Genomic DNA, 14,776 nt, shown 5'->3' with positions numbered 1-14,776 from the left:
CAAAGTTTACATTACCATTTAGGCAGTGGTATGAGCCTTGGCACTAAAATTGCTTAAACAATGAAAATATATAATCAATTCTTTGATTTGGAAGAGACTCAACTGGGTTTATCCAGAGATGGCTCAAAACAACTAAATATTATTATGCATCCCTTGAAAGAAGAGGTGGTATATTGGTGACCTTGAGACTTAATGGTGTACGCTCACTAACTAAAGAATGTTTAAGCTGCAGTCGTCAAACTTTTATAATAATGGTTTCCGCTAAATAAGTAAAGGACGCTTTTACCCACAGTCGATAGACTGCTTAGGAAAACTGCATGTGGTCAGTAGATGACCGTATTGTTTTAATATGAGTTTCACGGGCATTAGTTACATAAATTTCAACATGAGCTTCACGTGCACATGTGATAAAGGTCATTCATCGTGTATTACAAAAATGGATGTTAAGGTAGTTAAGGTCGATGACTTCGAATCACTTGCCCCTCACCGGCGTGGGTTTGAGCCTTACTTGAGGCGTTAAATTCTTCATGTGGAGAAGCCATCCAGCCGGCTTACGGAAGGTCGTTGGTTCTAACCAGGCGCTTGCACGTGACGAAATGATGCGAGGAGGGGCATCTGGGGTCTTCTTCCACCATCAACGCTGGAAAGTCGCCATATGACCTTAAATTGTGTCGGTGCGACGTTAAACCCAACAAAAAAGAAAACAACAATTATCTGAAAACGATGCTTTATTACTGCTACAAGCCAAAGGTACATAGAAATAAAGGCAGTAATAAATTTTTAGCATTAACAAAATTTGTTCAAAGAAAATTACAGAATGCAGTATAAAACTATTTCATATCCGAGCACTGAATGAATTTTTATCTGATCTTGCTTTTGTACCTTTAATATAGTTCCTTAAAGTTAAATCAGAAATACTTTAAATGAGCAATAATAATAAAGAACATAATCATTCTTACCAAAAATTTTAATTCATCAGAAAAGCGATTCCCGTTATGTAAAGTAAAATAGTTATAGTGGTATCTTCTTGTTCCATATTTTTTCGGAAAAATGTCTAAATGTATCTCTGTGGAAAAAGGGTTACTGGAAACTTTCTATAATGCTCTAAGTATGGAAAATAGTTACTACCAGGATGTTTTTATTTTTCGGTAAACAAGTTCTAAAAATAGATAAGTACAACTCATAGCTAATTAAAACAAATACATCATCAAATCTATAACAATTCGAAGAAACTGATACATAAGCAAACGACATAAATGTTTTCAATTAAAATCATATATATACCAGCTACAAAACAAATTATGTGGTTTATACTGTGCCCACCCGTTTGTGCGCATTTGTTTTTGACAGGTGAAGTTTTTGTTTTATTTATTTTATTTTTTTATTTTTTTTTTAAATAAGAGGTGTAGTAAACGGCGGGAAGGTGGGGCTCAGAACCGGAGTTTGAGCCAATGCACATGTAATATCATTAAATTTTATGTCCGTATTTTACAGTATTTTTAAAACTAATAAACAAGCTGCCCTCCAATCATTCATTGTACAAAATGAGCACAGACGAGTAAAACCCGTCACCGAAACCACATATTTTAATTTGTAATAAAAGGAGGCAGTAAACAGTTTTGAGCTGTTAGTGTCGAATTGGCCAGGGTCAAATTTACAAATAAGAGGCAATTTACGGATTGAAGTGGATATTTGAAGTTTCAAACAATAATAATTGCTATAATTGAAGTTTCAGCGGCTAGAATTGAGTTCCACTTATTTAAAGAAAATCAGTTGAGTAGCCTTGATCTTGATAGTATGATGTAACGACTTGCAGGTGCGTATACATGCTTCCTCTGAGTTAGCTTAAAGTGGGGTTGTCATTTTAGCAGGGGCCTCAGGAAAACTGGAATAGTGAAAAAACGGTACGGATGGCACATATATTTGAGATTATTTTCAGATTTTACAGTGTTGCTGGAGTATGGAACAGTGTAGCAGTTGGGGCTATCATTTGCAGGAAATTTTCTACAGCGATTTGAAAATTGGCAAATTTAGCTTTTTTCGTCATCAGTTTCCGCGACCGGGAGAGCACAAAATTCTGGTCTTGTAAACAGAAAAGTAGATATTAGAGATGTATTGCAGATGGCTTGTAACGATAGACATACAGTGATGCTAATGTTGCAATATCTTTGTTTCAGGTGTGTGGTTACAGACTTTTGTGTGAGGTTTTGAAAGTTGGGTAGGCGACTCTAGGCCGAGAAGCTCAGAAAACGGTTTACTGCCTCCACTGTTTGAGATGTATTATTTCTTAATTCCGAAATTCTTCTTCATGTCATTTAAGTCTATAACTGCTTCTATATAGAGACAATTTGAGATCTGCTATATCAGGTGTTATTTTCCAAATTCCATTGTAAAAAGTATTCTTGTAGTAATATTGTATTCAGTTAGTTGAAACATTGAAGAATAGTGTCCAAGTATTCGGATGTGCATTATCACAACTAAAGCATGTCTACAGTTGTTTGTGTGGCTGTCGTTTCTTTATTCTGTGCAAACTATCAGAACAACTATAATCACAGCTCCCCCTGCAGAAACATCAAAATACATAAAATGCGTAAAAATGACTAACGAAAAATCCCAAATTTTCCAAATATAAAATACTGATCATATTTTTTTGATAATTCATTTTTTTTTCTTTTAATGTAAATATGCAGTTTATAATTGACGTAAAAGCTCACGTTAAAGCAGGATGGTTATACTTTGCTGTATCGCTAATTACAAACAAATAGTAAAATACGTCAGATATTTCTACGCTCGTGTGTATTTTTCGTCAGATTTTCAATATGCTTGCCAACCTCTTTGGTTAGTGTATATAGCAAACGCATCAAATTATTGAAATATATCATTTACTGCAATAGCAGTTTGTAGCATGCATATTCCCATTTAACTGAAAGAATTGATTTAATAATGCGCCATCAAAATATATAACAAGACAATTTTATCAAGTGGCATTTATAAGACGTCATTTTCAACTACAGACTCTTTGATCTTACACCATGGAAATCCATTTCCATTTGGAGATGTTCCTGAATGGGAATGTCAATGACTTGTGGAACTTGTGGTGTCATTTTTACAGCAACAGTTGTTTGTTCCTCCATACAAACTGCGACATTGTTCTCCATCTAGGCAAGGTATATCAAGTAATTACCAGTTTAAGAAAACAACAACAACAAACAGTTACATGCAATGATACGATAAGATAGTGAAAAAGTAAAGTTAGGTTTTGAATCGCTCTATTTCTGATTAAAATTATTTTGCATCACTTATTGTACCTTTGCAAATGATGCTAGTATATTTGGAAATAGTTCCGTCCTTAACTTTTTCATTTATGATACACTGATGGCGTCTGATGCACGTATATTACATTTTGTACAGATTTTGTTATCTGTATTTTATCTGTACTTTCTTTAAACCTACTTTGTGCATTTTTTAATGCTTACCTGATAAACGATTTTAACAATTTTCAAAAACAACATATGTCTGAAATATAACATGTGTGTATACTGTCTGTTAGGGGGCTTTAAACGTTGATTCCAGAAAGACATAAAAAAGGCGTTAAAAAGCCAAAACTTTACTTACCTGAACATTTTGTTTGACCGTACGTCAGACCACTCTGCAAAATAAAAGGAATACATTTTTGTATATTTTTAATGGGTCATCGCTGTCTATAAATAAAATCACTTGAACTATTTATTTCTACAGTACATCATTACTAAACAGGTTAAAGTTTCTGAAAATGGCAGCTACTGCAGTAATTTCTTTTTAAATTTACGAAGTAAATGTCAGACCTTTTATAATTATTCTTTAACCATAATGTACAATATTTTCTTACTCTCTGCCTGAAACTAGTGGTGAACTTCTTTAACCGTTTAGTAAAATATAAATGAGCCGCACCATGAGAAAACCAACATATCTGCGACCAGCATGGATCCCGACTAGCTTGCACATTTACGCATTCTGGTTAGGATCCATGCTGTTCGCATTCAAAACCTATTGCAATTAGAGAAACCGTTAGCGAACAACATGTATCATGACCAGACTGCGCGGATGCGCAGGCTGGTCTGGATCCATGCTGTTCGCAAATGCACTATGTTGGGTTTCTAATGGTGCAGCTCAAATGTTAATTGAATGTAATACATGTACATGTAATACGATGATTACGTCAAGTCCACCATTTAGTTATATGTTACTATTACAATTACTATTTCATAATATTCAAAACTTTGTTATTTTTTACAGATTTGAGAGATCGAAAAGAGTGCAAGTTTAAACAATGTTTTCATTTCGCTTTATGATTTTATAAAACATCAAATGAAAGAAAAAAAGAATAGGGCCTACTTATATGTCTGTATAGTTATGAGACGAAAAAGGCAACGACATGTGTAAACCAACTGTCAAAACAATGATATGACCATTGACAACCTTTATAAGTCCGTCGATTTTAACAAAACAGACAAATAAAACAGAAGAAATAATAGATTTCATAAAAAATAAGGAGAAGGAAACGTCGGACTCTGATGAGGTAAGCGCAAACTCATGACGTAAGCGCTAACTTATGACGTAAACGCTAACCAATCAAATGGAGACTATTTAATAGATCCATGGACAACCATATTACATCTACTTCTGAAAAACTGTTTATCAGACTTTAATGAAACCACGGAATGCTTTGAAGAGTCTTAAGGTGAATGTTGCTAGATGGAAAGGAAAGCTCACACAAAAATGGCAAAATGGATAGACGTAGGTTGCGAATACTTTGAAAAAGAATGAAATAATTATTCAAAAATATTGAACGGTGTTTGAGAGACAGAGCAATAGATCTATGTCCGGATATTTTCCGACCGCCCCTCTTATAAAGTGAATGTAGATATGTGTAAATATCCCTAGTAGGAAAAATGTCCATTTAAGATGTAACGCTTTGTGATTATAATTATATTATAAATGAAGCTAGAATTATTGATGCTTTACATACACTGACTCATCAAAGCCGCATCACTCTAATATAATAGTTATTTGTTAAAAAATTATAAATGAAGAATTAATGAAACGTTTAGTGAATGAGTAAATGAGTGTTTAGGACACGTTATGTAATGTCAAATGTGTTTTGTACCAAGCTATTTCGAAATCCAACATGCACGGCAAAACTTTTGGCCGGACACGAATTTCCTTTACTAACATGTCTTTAAATCTTTGAAACCTAGATGCGACCTTGATATTTGAGCTAGGGGTCTAAGACCCGTATCATTCAGTAAAACCACGAACACTATGTTTGAATAGGCTGGTATTAAATAGTTTATCCAGTTCTCATTCAAGGATTAGATATTTGACAAAAGTAACAAAAACGAAGTGTGAAGTTAGAAGTTAGAAATGGATTTTTCTTTAAAAAAAAAGCTCCATTTTTGGTCATATTTTCTATAATTTTTCACATCTCTTCAAAATAACAACAACAACAAAGAAATAGGAACGGTGCCATTCATTAATACAGACGACTGCAATAATAATAACAAGTAATAAACAGACACAAACTTGCATGAAGACGGAATCAACTGCTGAACTGTTCTAAATCTATCGTCAACAACGACTTCGATGGGCGTTTTGCCTTGAAATTTCATACTGACATTAAAATGTTTTAAAATTTCCATTTGAGATTAACCTGCTGTTGAGAATCCTTATGAACTTTTCAGGATATTTTAGTTACAGTAAAAGTAAGATGGCCCTTTATCTTTATGTAAAATTTACAAAAAAATACCTCTGACTTTGTGGATCAAAGAAGATCCCCGAGGAGCATAGAACGCAACACGGCAAACTTTAAAGAAACTCGTTTTGATTTAGCGTGTTCATAAGAGGTGATAAAAAGTGCAACATCTTTCAGGACCACTTCTGGCTTTATAGAATTTAAAATATAGAACGCAACCATGCACAATAATAGCAGACTCGGTTTAATTGCACCTGTTCACGAGAGGTAGTGAGGTGTGTAACATCTGTCAAGCCCCCTAGCAACTGCTCGACCGGAACTATATTATAGCAAACCTGAATGGATTCCATGACCCAAAAGAACAAGAATATATAGTAACACTGAGTCAAAGTACAGGGGTACATTTCACATCCGACACATTGAACATAAAGACTGCTGTTATGATATATAATAAAATCTATAAGTGGCAGCATATATTATCAATATCTATTTTGTTTCTTTTTAAAAGGCATGAAAGAAAGAAAGCATTCGACCTAGTGGGCCTATAAGTCACCTAGTCAAACAAGAAACATAATATACGTGATAAAGTATAGACAGTTTGTGTATCGTTGGCTCCTGCTGGAATAACTGACAGACATATTATTTTCTTAGTTGCATAAAATACATAAAGTGAAAAACAAATATTTAATGTAAATCTTGTGACAGAATTTTCTGTTGTGCGTATTCCTATTTCATGTTAATAATACTATTTTCTTTTTATTCCTTTTTAACTGTTACATGGTTTGGCACAACATGCATACACTTTAGAAATAGGAAATACCTGCAAGTACTAATTTGCTCGAAATTACGAGACGAGGCATATATGAAATATCATTGATAGGCACTAAAGTTTAAACTCACTAATATAAAACAGTCTTCCGGATCTGGTAGGCTTGAAGTATAAATTTGATATTTTTCTTGGGATTTATTTAACAAGAAAGGGAGTTTCTGCACGCCAGATAAACTTGAATATAAATGACATGAGCTTATATTTTCGAACACATAAGCTCTCAAGTCATGATACAGTTCACAATCAAGCAGAAAGTGTGTTTCATCTTCAATAGCATCAAGTGAGCAAAAAGTACAAAGTCTCAAGTTTTCTGTTTTGCCAACGTATATGTCCGTTTCTGGATCCCACACCTAAATTGTCATAGCATTTATTATTCATATCTGCTCATTAGGACATATTGTTTACACTGAAAGTCTTGTATAAATAACGTGTAAGCTTTTATTTTATATACCGTTTATATACCGTTTAAAATCGTTATTTCCATTTACTTACTGTTTCTATCACAAAGTCGCACATTTTTAATACAGTTTCTGTTTCCTAGATTTGTTGGTGTTAATTACAAGTATCCAACACTTACACCACTGGTGAAATGTGTTAAGCATTGTCTGTCTGCTATTGACACTATATCGTCGGCATATAGATGAAGGGTTATTTGAACGTCTTCCGTTTGTATTCTAATAATAAGGCCATAAATTTCTTAAACAAGGCCATAAGCGAATATTGAAAAAAGCGTCGGCGAAACATTGAAGCCCTGTTTCAAGTCCGTTGTGCAGTCCAACCAGTCTGTTAATCTTACAAGATACAGTGCTAGTATATATATTCAGAACAGAGTTGTATATCTTTTCATCAATGTTATTAAGCATTTCTTTGTATAACAGCAAATCACTCTCTATTAAATCAAAACATGTCTTTAGATCTATGAAGACTACAAAAACAGACATGTTTTTAATGATACTGTTCAAAGTAAAAATGAGTTCCTCGCACGATTTATACACATTGCAACTCTCCTTTTTATAAATAAACTGTACAGTTTGCTTATGCAAGACAATATCACCTCTTCAGTTTAACGGAACACATTTATCTGAATTTATATAATTGCATTTAATTTGATTTATTATGGGAAAAAGTAAGGCTTTTAAAACTTAAAGGACCAGGAAAGCCTGACAACAAGTTAATTTTATACCACAGCCATTCCAGCATTTCATAACGCTGAAAGAAATTTTAAAATCGGACCAGTATTAAACAAGAGGGCCAAGATGGCCCTAGGTCGCTCATCTGAGAAACACACCATAATACACCATAACAGTGTAAACATGTTTGACCTAGTGATTTCATGGAAAAAAATATTCTGACCAATTATCATAAAAATTTGAACAAAAACAAGTATTTTTTTATCTGACCTAGTGACCTAGTTTTTTGACCCCAGATGACCCATATTCAAACTTCACCTAGATTTTATCAAGGCTATTATTCTGACCAAATTTCATGAAGATCAATTGAAAAATACAGCCTCTATCGCATACAAAAGGTTTTTATTTTATTTGACCTAGTGACCTAGTTTTTAAACCCAGATGATCCATTTTCAAACTCGGCCTAGATTTCATTGGGGCAATCATTCTGACCAAAATTCATGAAGATTAATTGAAAAATACAGCCTCTATCGCATACACAATGTTTCTCTTTGATTTGACCTAGTGACCTAGTTTTTAACCCCAGATAACCCATTTTCGAACTCGGCCTAGATTTCATCAAGGTAATCATTCTGTCCAAACTTCATGAAGATCAGTTAAAAAATACAGCCTCTATCGCATACACAAGCTAAACGTTGACGGCCAGACAGACGACAGACGGACGCCGGACATCGAGTGATCAGAAAAACTCACCTGAGCATTGCTCAGGTGAGCTAAGAAGATATGGCAGTTTGAAACTTAAGAAAATTGCTGATCATGGAGGTAGCCATTTTGTGGGTTTATGACGTTATTTGCACACTGCTGAATTCTTTTTTCAGCAAAAATTAATAACTTTTTAAATAGATTAATTTCATGTTTCTTGAGTGTAAAATGTAAAACATGGTAATTTCTTTCATTATAGCTGGAAAGAATAGAGAAATTATTTTAGAGAAATAAGTAAATACTGTCAAATAAGTGTCTTAAGGTTTTATAAATCCGCCATTTTGTTTTTTTGGTGCCATGGAAACAAAATGGCCACCATCATTTTGATCAAATATGTAAATGCTCGTAACTTTTTCATTTTTAAGTCGATTTTGAAAATTCTTTCACTTCTTTAAATGATAAAAAAATCCCAGCAGGTGGAATTAACATCAAAATAACATTGCTTTGCCCTTTAAGATGAGAACTTGCGCTTGTTATCAATGATTCAAACTTCTTCTTTTTTTCAACATTAAGGTAGTGCTACACGTTTGATAAACCGGAAGTGATGGCGTAACGTTATTTTTCCGGAAAACGTAGCATAAAGACTGGATTCGGCGTACGGAAATGAAAATCATTTTATGGATTAATCGCAACCTGTGAGTAAATTTATAACAGTGGCTCTGTTGTATATTTTTAAAGTCGAAATATGATATTAAAACATATCACACATTGAATAATTCAAAATAATGTCTTAAAATTAGCGTGAAATGTCTGGTTTACTTTAATCATGGTCAAATATCTCAAAAATAAGCACACGGACCTATACATTTTATTTCACCAAATCATAGGCCATATCTTTATTTACAATTGTTAGAAGTTTCAAATCTACATTGTAGAAAAATGTCTATACACGAAAATGTTATGAATGTTATGATTTTCCCATAGACTCCCGTTATGAAGTATTGCGTGAGGTCCCCATTTTTCAAATCAGTCTAGCAAAAAAAAATCAAACACACGACCCTATCTTTTTTATTTGCTGAATTTTCTAGGTATATTCTGGAGTTTAATCAAATTCTACATTGTAGAAACAATTTCGATCAAAACGTGCAGAACTACCCTAACTGTTAAAAGTTTTACGTGATATAAATATTGCGTGGATTTTAAAGTGGTTCGTGTTTCAATAGTGATAATCTTTAATTTCCATTGCGTTGATTATGGTTTTTACCCGGATATGCAACGTTAAACAGATATACGTGTATATACGGATGTGAATTGATTGATTGAAAGTTCAATTCTTACTTTAAAATCATCACTAGTACAGGATATGCATTTTGTTTTGTGACAAGTTTTGCACCGATCTAGGATGTAATCAGATTATAAATATGTGAATTTAACTTTATAGTTGCTACCCGTATCCTAAGAATGAATATCACAGTAAATTAAAGCTGTAATAATTTATTTTATTATCTATCTATATAAATTCTGTTAAAATACGGCTTGTATTTCACTGGTAAATATGAACAGGCAGAAAAATAATCTGTATTGTACCTTTTGTTTTGTATGTTACCGGACTACTTTCATTTAGTATGCATGACCTGAAACAGTTCAATAAATACCGCCTCTATTTTAACATCGACAAAAAGTGAAGATTGTGTTCGATAACAAAACAACAAACAAATCGGTTGAGGTACGGCTAAGGTACATAATAAAACGGTCATTATAACAGTAACTAGATATGGGATTTTGTACTTGGCTCTTGTGGATTTTGCAAGGTTGTATCACACTCGACGTTTCCAATCTTGCAAAATCCACTCGAGCCGAACACAGCATCCCAGATCGAGCTAATATTATAATAACCCTATTGCATGTGCTACTTTGCATAAACTACTTTTCAAAACATGCTCGCTCTTTGTTTAACTTGAACTAAGAATACAGTTGCCAAGTCCTATGTCATTGTTGTTGTTACTTATTTCTGAAATACTTGATACGTGGAAAAATAAATTAATACGTTTGGGCAAAGCCAATTAGAAAGTATATGTGATAAATCCGTCTGCATAGTATATTTTCTAACCCATTAAGTAAATACATAAAAACAAGATTATTACCGGTCCCATCTGTTTATTAAAATGTTTTATGAGTACACCTGGTGACTGCTACTTATTTCAAAACGAGTTGTGACAACCGAGGTAATATTTCACTAGCAATTGCTTATACTTACGTAAACACCTTTGAAATCATTTCTGTTTGTAATATTTATGTATTCAATGTACCGAAATATACGGCTTTAGCGAATTTAAGATAATGTTTGTCCAAAATCTTCGATGTCCAAAGGAACATTAAACAACAGGGCCATGATAGCTGTAGATCGGTTTCCTATACTTCACAGCTTTTTTCTGTATGGACATGTAGGAAAAGTAGTGATGATCCCCTGTCGGTCATATTTTTGATAGCTTTGTTACAAGCCCGACGTGACTAGATTTATAAAAAATAAATACTGTCCTAATATATGATATCAAAGTACTGAATGAAATCTTCACTGACCTGGTTTTGTAGTTTTTATAATGAATTGCAAGATTACTCTGAATGCGCATTTATAGCAGTTTCCCTGAACACAATAAACCCAAATTTGTTGATATCAAATCTTCACTGAATAAAACCTAAGTTCATTATTCTTGTAATACTATTCTAACCCAAGATTTTACAAGATCTTTTACTCAAACACTTGCCCCGCATCGATGTTGGTTCGAGCCTCACTCGGGGCGTTGAATTCTTCATGTGAGGAAGCCATCCAGCTGGCTTACGGAAGGTCGGTGGTTTCATCACGAGCGGGCACCTGGGTTCTTCCTCCACCATTAAAGCTGGAAAGTCGCCATATGACCTATCATGTGTCGGTGCGATGTCAAATCCAAAAAAAATAAATAAAAATAAAAAATAAAATTAATTTAGCTCAAAATACTTGTTTCCCAAATATTTTATTACCAAAGATAACCAGACAGAAAAGCGAAAGACGTTTCTAAAAAAAATATAAAGATAAAAAGAAATGTTTCTAGTAATTCATGCTGACCTCTATTTCTTTTAAAATTGTCTTTTGCTTACAGCATCACTATATAAATGGAACTTATATGGAATGGAAGTAAATGGAAAATTCTGTAAGATTCCATGACTGGAAACCAGAATGTTTTTTAAACCCACAGCAACTACATCTCTGAACAAAACAAACTAGATTTATAATTAAATTCACATGTATAATTAATTCTGCGCATTCTTGTTACGTTAGATAAAAGTAACAGAAAGATAAACCAGCAACTATTAACAATAACAAAATATTATTCATGGGTTTAATACAAATACCTTCGAAAATGTTTAAAGGCCTAGATCCACTACTATTTAAATGCCAACCCCCCCCCCCCCTCCCCCCGCCCCCAAATCCAATATACAACTCCCATCTTATCTGCTGCTTATCAACGATTAGGTAACAGTAGCTGATTAGAGGGCAATTAGCACAGCTGGGGTCCCAACTAGACCATGAAGATGTGTTCAGTGGAGTTGAAAGAAATTAATTTCCTTTAGTGAATGTGGAATAATGATAATAATCATCATCATTTTATTTTTATTATTATTATTATTATTATAAATAAAAAATAATAAAAGATATAGTAATGATAGTAGAAATAATAATGATAAGAAAACTCAGGTAAAGTGAAAACTTATTTTGTGTTGACATTTTTACAATATATTATAATTATAATATCATAATTTTAATGAAAAGGGTCATACCGATGAATTTATCCTTCGTTATATTTATAAAGAAAACTTACAAAAAAGAAAGGGGAACTGATTTTCTCATATACATACAATGACCATTATTGGAATATAATATTACTGGATAAATCAAATTATATTGTGTTCTATCTATACTGAATTTCGATTTCAAGAATAAGTTGCCTAACGTGTACTTTTTTCATGCTGGAAATAGGATAGACAACTCCTGAATGACTATCCCATCAAATGTGCTGATATAAAAATTAAAAATATTTTCCCGGGATACCCTCATTAAAGTCTTTTTCTTCATTTCATTTAGACATGGAATGTAAACAAATCCAGGAACTACTTAACAGTACAAGGACATCAAACAACCTTTTTTTATTTTCCAGCAGGACAGGTACACATGTTAGGTCATACTTGTAGTTAATAAACCAACATGTAATACAATTAATTAGCTCATCAAAGAAATGAAGACTATTAACTTCACAATATTTTATTACCTCCCTTCATTATATTTTATTATCTACATTCTACATGATTTTTATGGAATTATCTCCCTTTATCTCATATAAGCTTTCTTATATTGCAATTTAATCAATCAGGATTTTTACCTTAATTTTCAGACAAATAGATATATATTTTTTAATCCGTGGTAAGATGAAAAGCATATATCATATTAAAGAATACCATGAAAAAAAATTATCACACATGAATGCAAGGTATACACTAAAAAAATGTTAAGCCTTGTTGCCAATGACAATGTTGAAAAATATTAAAGCTCAGATGGTATAACAGTGAGATAAAAGCTATTTCAAGTGAATAATTCCCATATTAACTCATGACTACAAAAATTTAAAGTATGTTGTTATTCCCATTTCAGTCCAACATATCTAAAGAAGTAAATACTGCAAAGACTGTATATCAATTTTTTTTTAAATAAAATTCCATCAACATAATTTTTCTTATTTCTTTTATCTTGATTATGTAAAGTACTTATTTGTTTATTTGATATGCCATAGACATTAGTTTTTTATTATGCATATTGTTTTAAGATTCAGTAATCCTAAAATAAAAGGGTCATACTGCCTTTGATTAAAATGTGACTGTCACATATTTTGTTATGAACAGAAAATGTGTTATTTTTTGTTTAATCCAATGTTTGAAAATTGTTTTCTTATATTTTAGGCACTGGTTTGACTATATGATTAAATAATAGAAATTAATGTATAATGCATTCTTTTGAGTAACTATCTTTCTGACCATGAGTTCATAATTTTAAGTGTAATATTAAAAGTAGCATTTTTATAACTAATCAGTTGTGCGTAGTTTCTATTTGGAAAGCAGCACTATCTGTTTTTAACATAAAATTAAAACCCTTATGGATCTTTAAGTGATCAATTTTTATTCATCCATGTATTTTTTAATTGATTCATTTACTTGTTGCTTTAATCTTGTATCTGTTTGTTATCATGACCATGTTATGTACATATAATGCAGAAATGAATCTATTTACACCCTATTTCACCCCCCTCCCCGCAACCCACACAAAAAATTATTGTAACATTTCTTACATATTTTTATCTTACATCTCATTACAAAGATGCCACTATTTCCACCACCTACCACATCTCCGCAAAGCTTAACTTGTGTCTCCATGTACCCCACCGAAATAAAAATACATTCCTTCCACTTACATATATCTTACCTACATTCCCACTTTCTAATGTTTCAATTTACATAGTAAAGTTCACACTTATCACATAAACTTTCACTGTTACCCCTCTCCCCGCTTTCCTTCCCATCCTGGACTTCCCACAACTATTACCAACGGCTTAAGATGAGGTGATTTTCAATGTTTTCTTTTCGCTTGCTATGGCAACCAGAGTTATCCTCAGATGTCCTAGATTTAAATTAATCCGGAAAGACGACAAATCAAGGAACATGTCTGTGACGCTTGACTGGGTGGTTTACGGGGGAGACATCCTTTAATAAAGTTTTTGACAATGAACGGATGGTCGGTCGGACTATATAGAATAAAAACTCTGGCACTAATACATGCGGGTGGAATTCGTAAATGTACAGATATTTATTACATAAATTAAATATTCAACACTGATATTATTGGCAAGATCTGTATGATACAGTAAAACGTGAAAAGAAACACAATTGCTTTTACGTTTGCTAACATAACACCTATTGATTTAAAAGTTGTACTCACAGCGATGTCAAATAGAATAAAAATCCAGCATAAGAATATCACTACTCGCCGTAAAAACTGGTTCCTTCTGCTAAGTATTTAAACAAGCAATAATAACCAAAATGTTGGATAAGATTAAGAATATAAACTTCGCACGGTTGCGTTTGATTTTTTAATTTACCCAGAATGGAAACCGGATATAAAATCATGCTTCGATGACTCACTTAGGCCACTATAAGTTAATCAATAGTTCTTCAGAATTTATTTGAAAAATATAGAAATTGAATGAATGAGATAAATTTTATTTAGTGCGGTCTAAACCGAGGACTTCATGCAGTACAAACTCCATGAAATACAATCTTCGTTACAGTTGAAATATGGTA

General features: G+C 32.8%; 1 long non-coding RNA gene across 1 annotated transcript; it reads right to left on the bottom strand.

Moving 5' to 3' along the window:
- Nucleotides 1-949: 949 nt before the first annotated feature.
- Nucleotides 950-14,575, bottom strand: LOC123533075 (uncharacterized). Its single transcript, XR_006682808.2, has 4 exons — nucleotides 14,415-14,575; nucleotides 3,616-3,649; nucleotides 3,030-3,158; nucleotides 950-2,561 (listed from the first exon to the last, which is right to left on the bottom strand). It is a non-coding gene; the product is annotated as an uncharacterized LOC123533075 (long non-coding RNA).
- Nucleotides 14,576-14,776: the final 201 nt, after the last annotated feature.

Source organism: Mercenaria mercenaria, chromosome 12 (genome assembly GCF_021730395.1).
Source record: "Mercenaria mercenaria strain notata chromosome 12, MADL_Memer_1, whole genome shotgun sequence".
In the NCBI taxonomy this organism is placed as follows: Eukaryota; Metazoa; Mollusca; class Bivalvia; order Venerida; family Veneridae; genus Mercenaria; species Mercenaria mercenaria.
The sequence above is the reverse complement of the archived record's forward strand: the minus strand, read 5'-3'. Positions and strand labels throughout refer to the sequence as shown.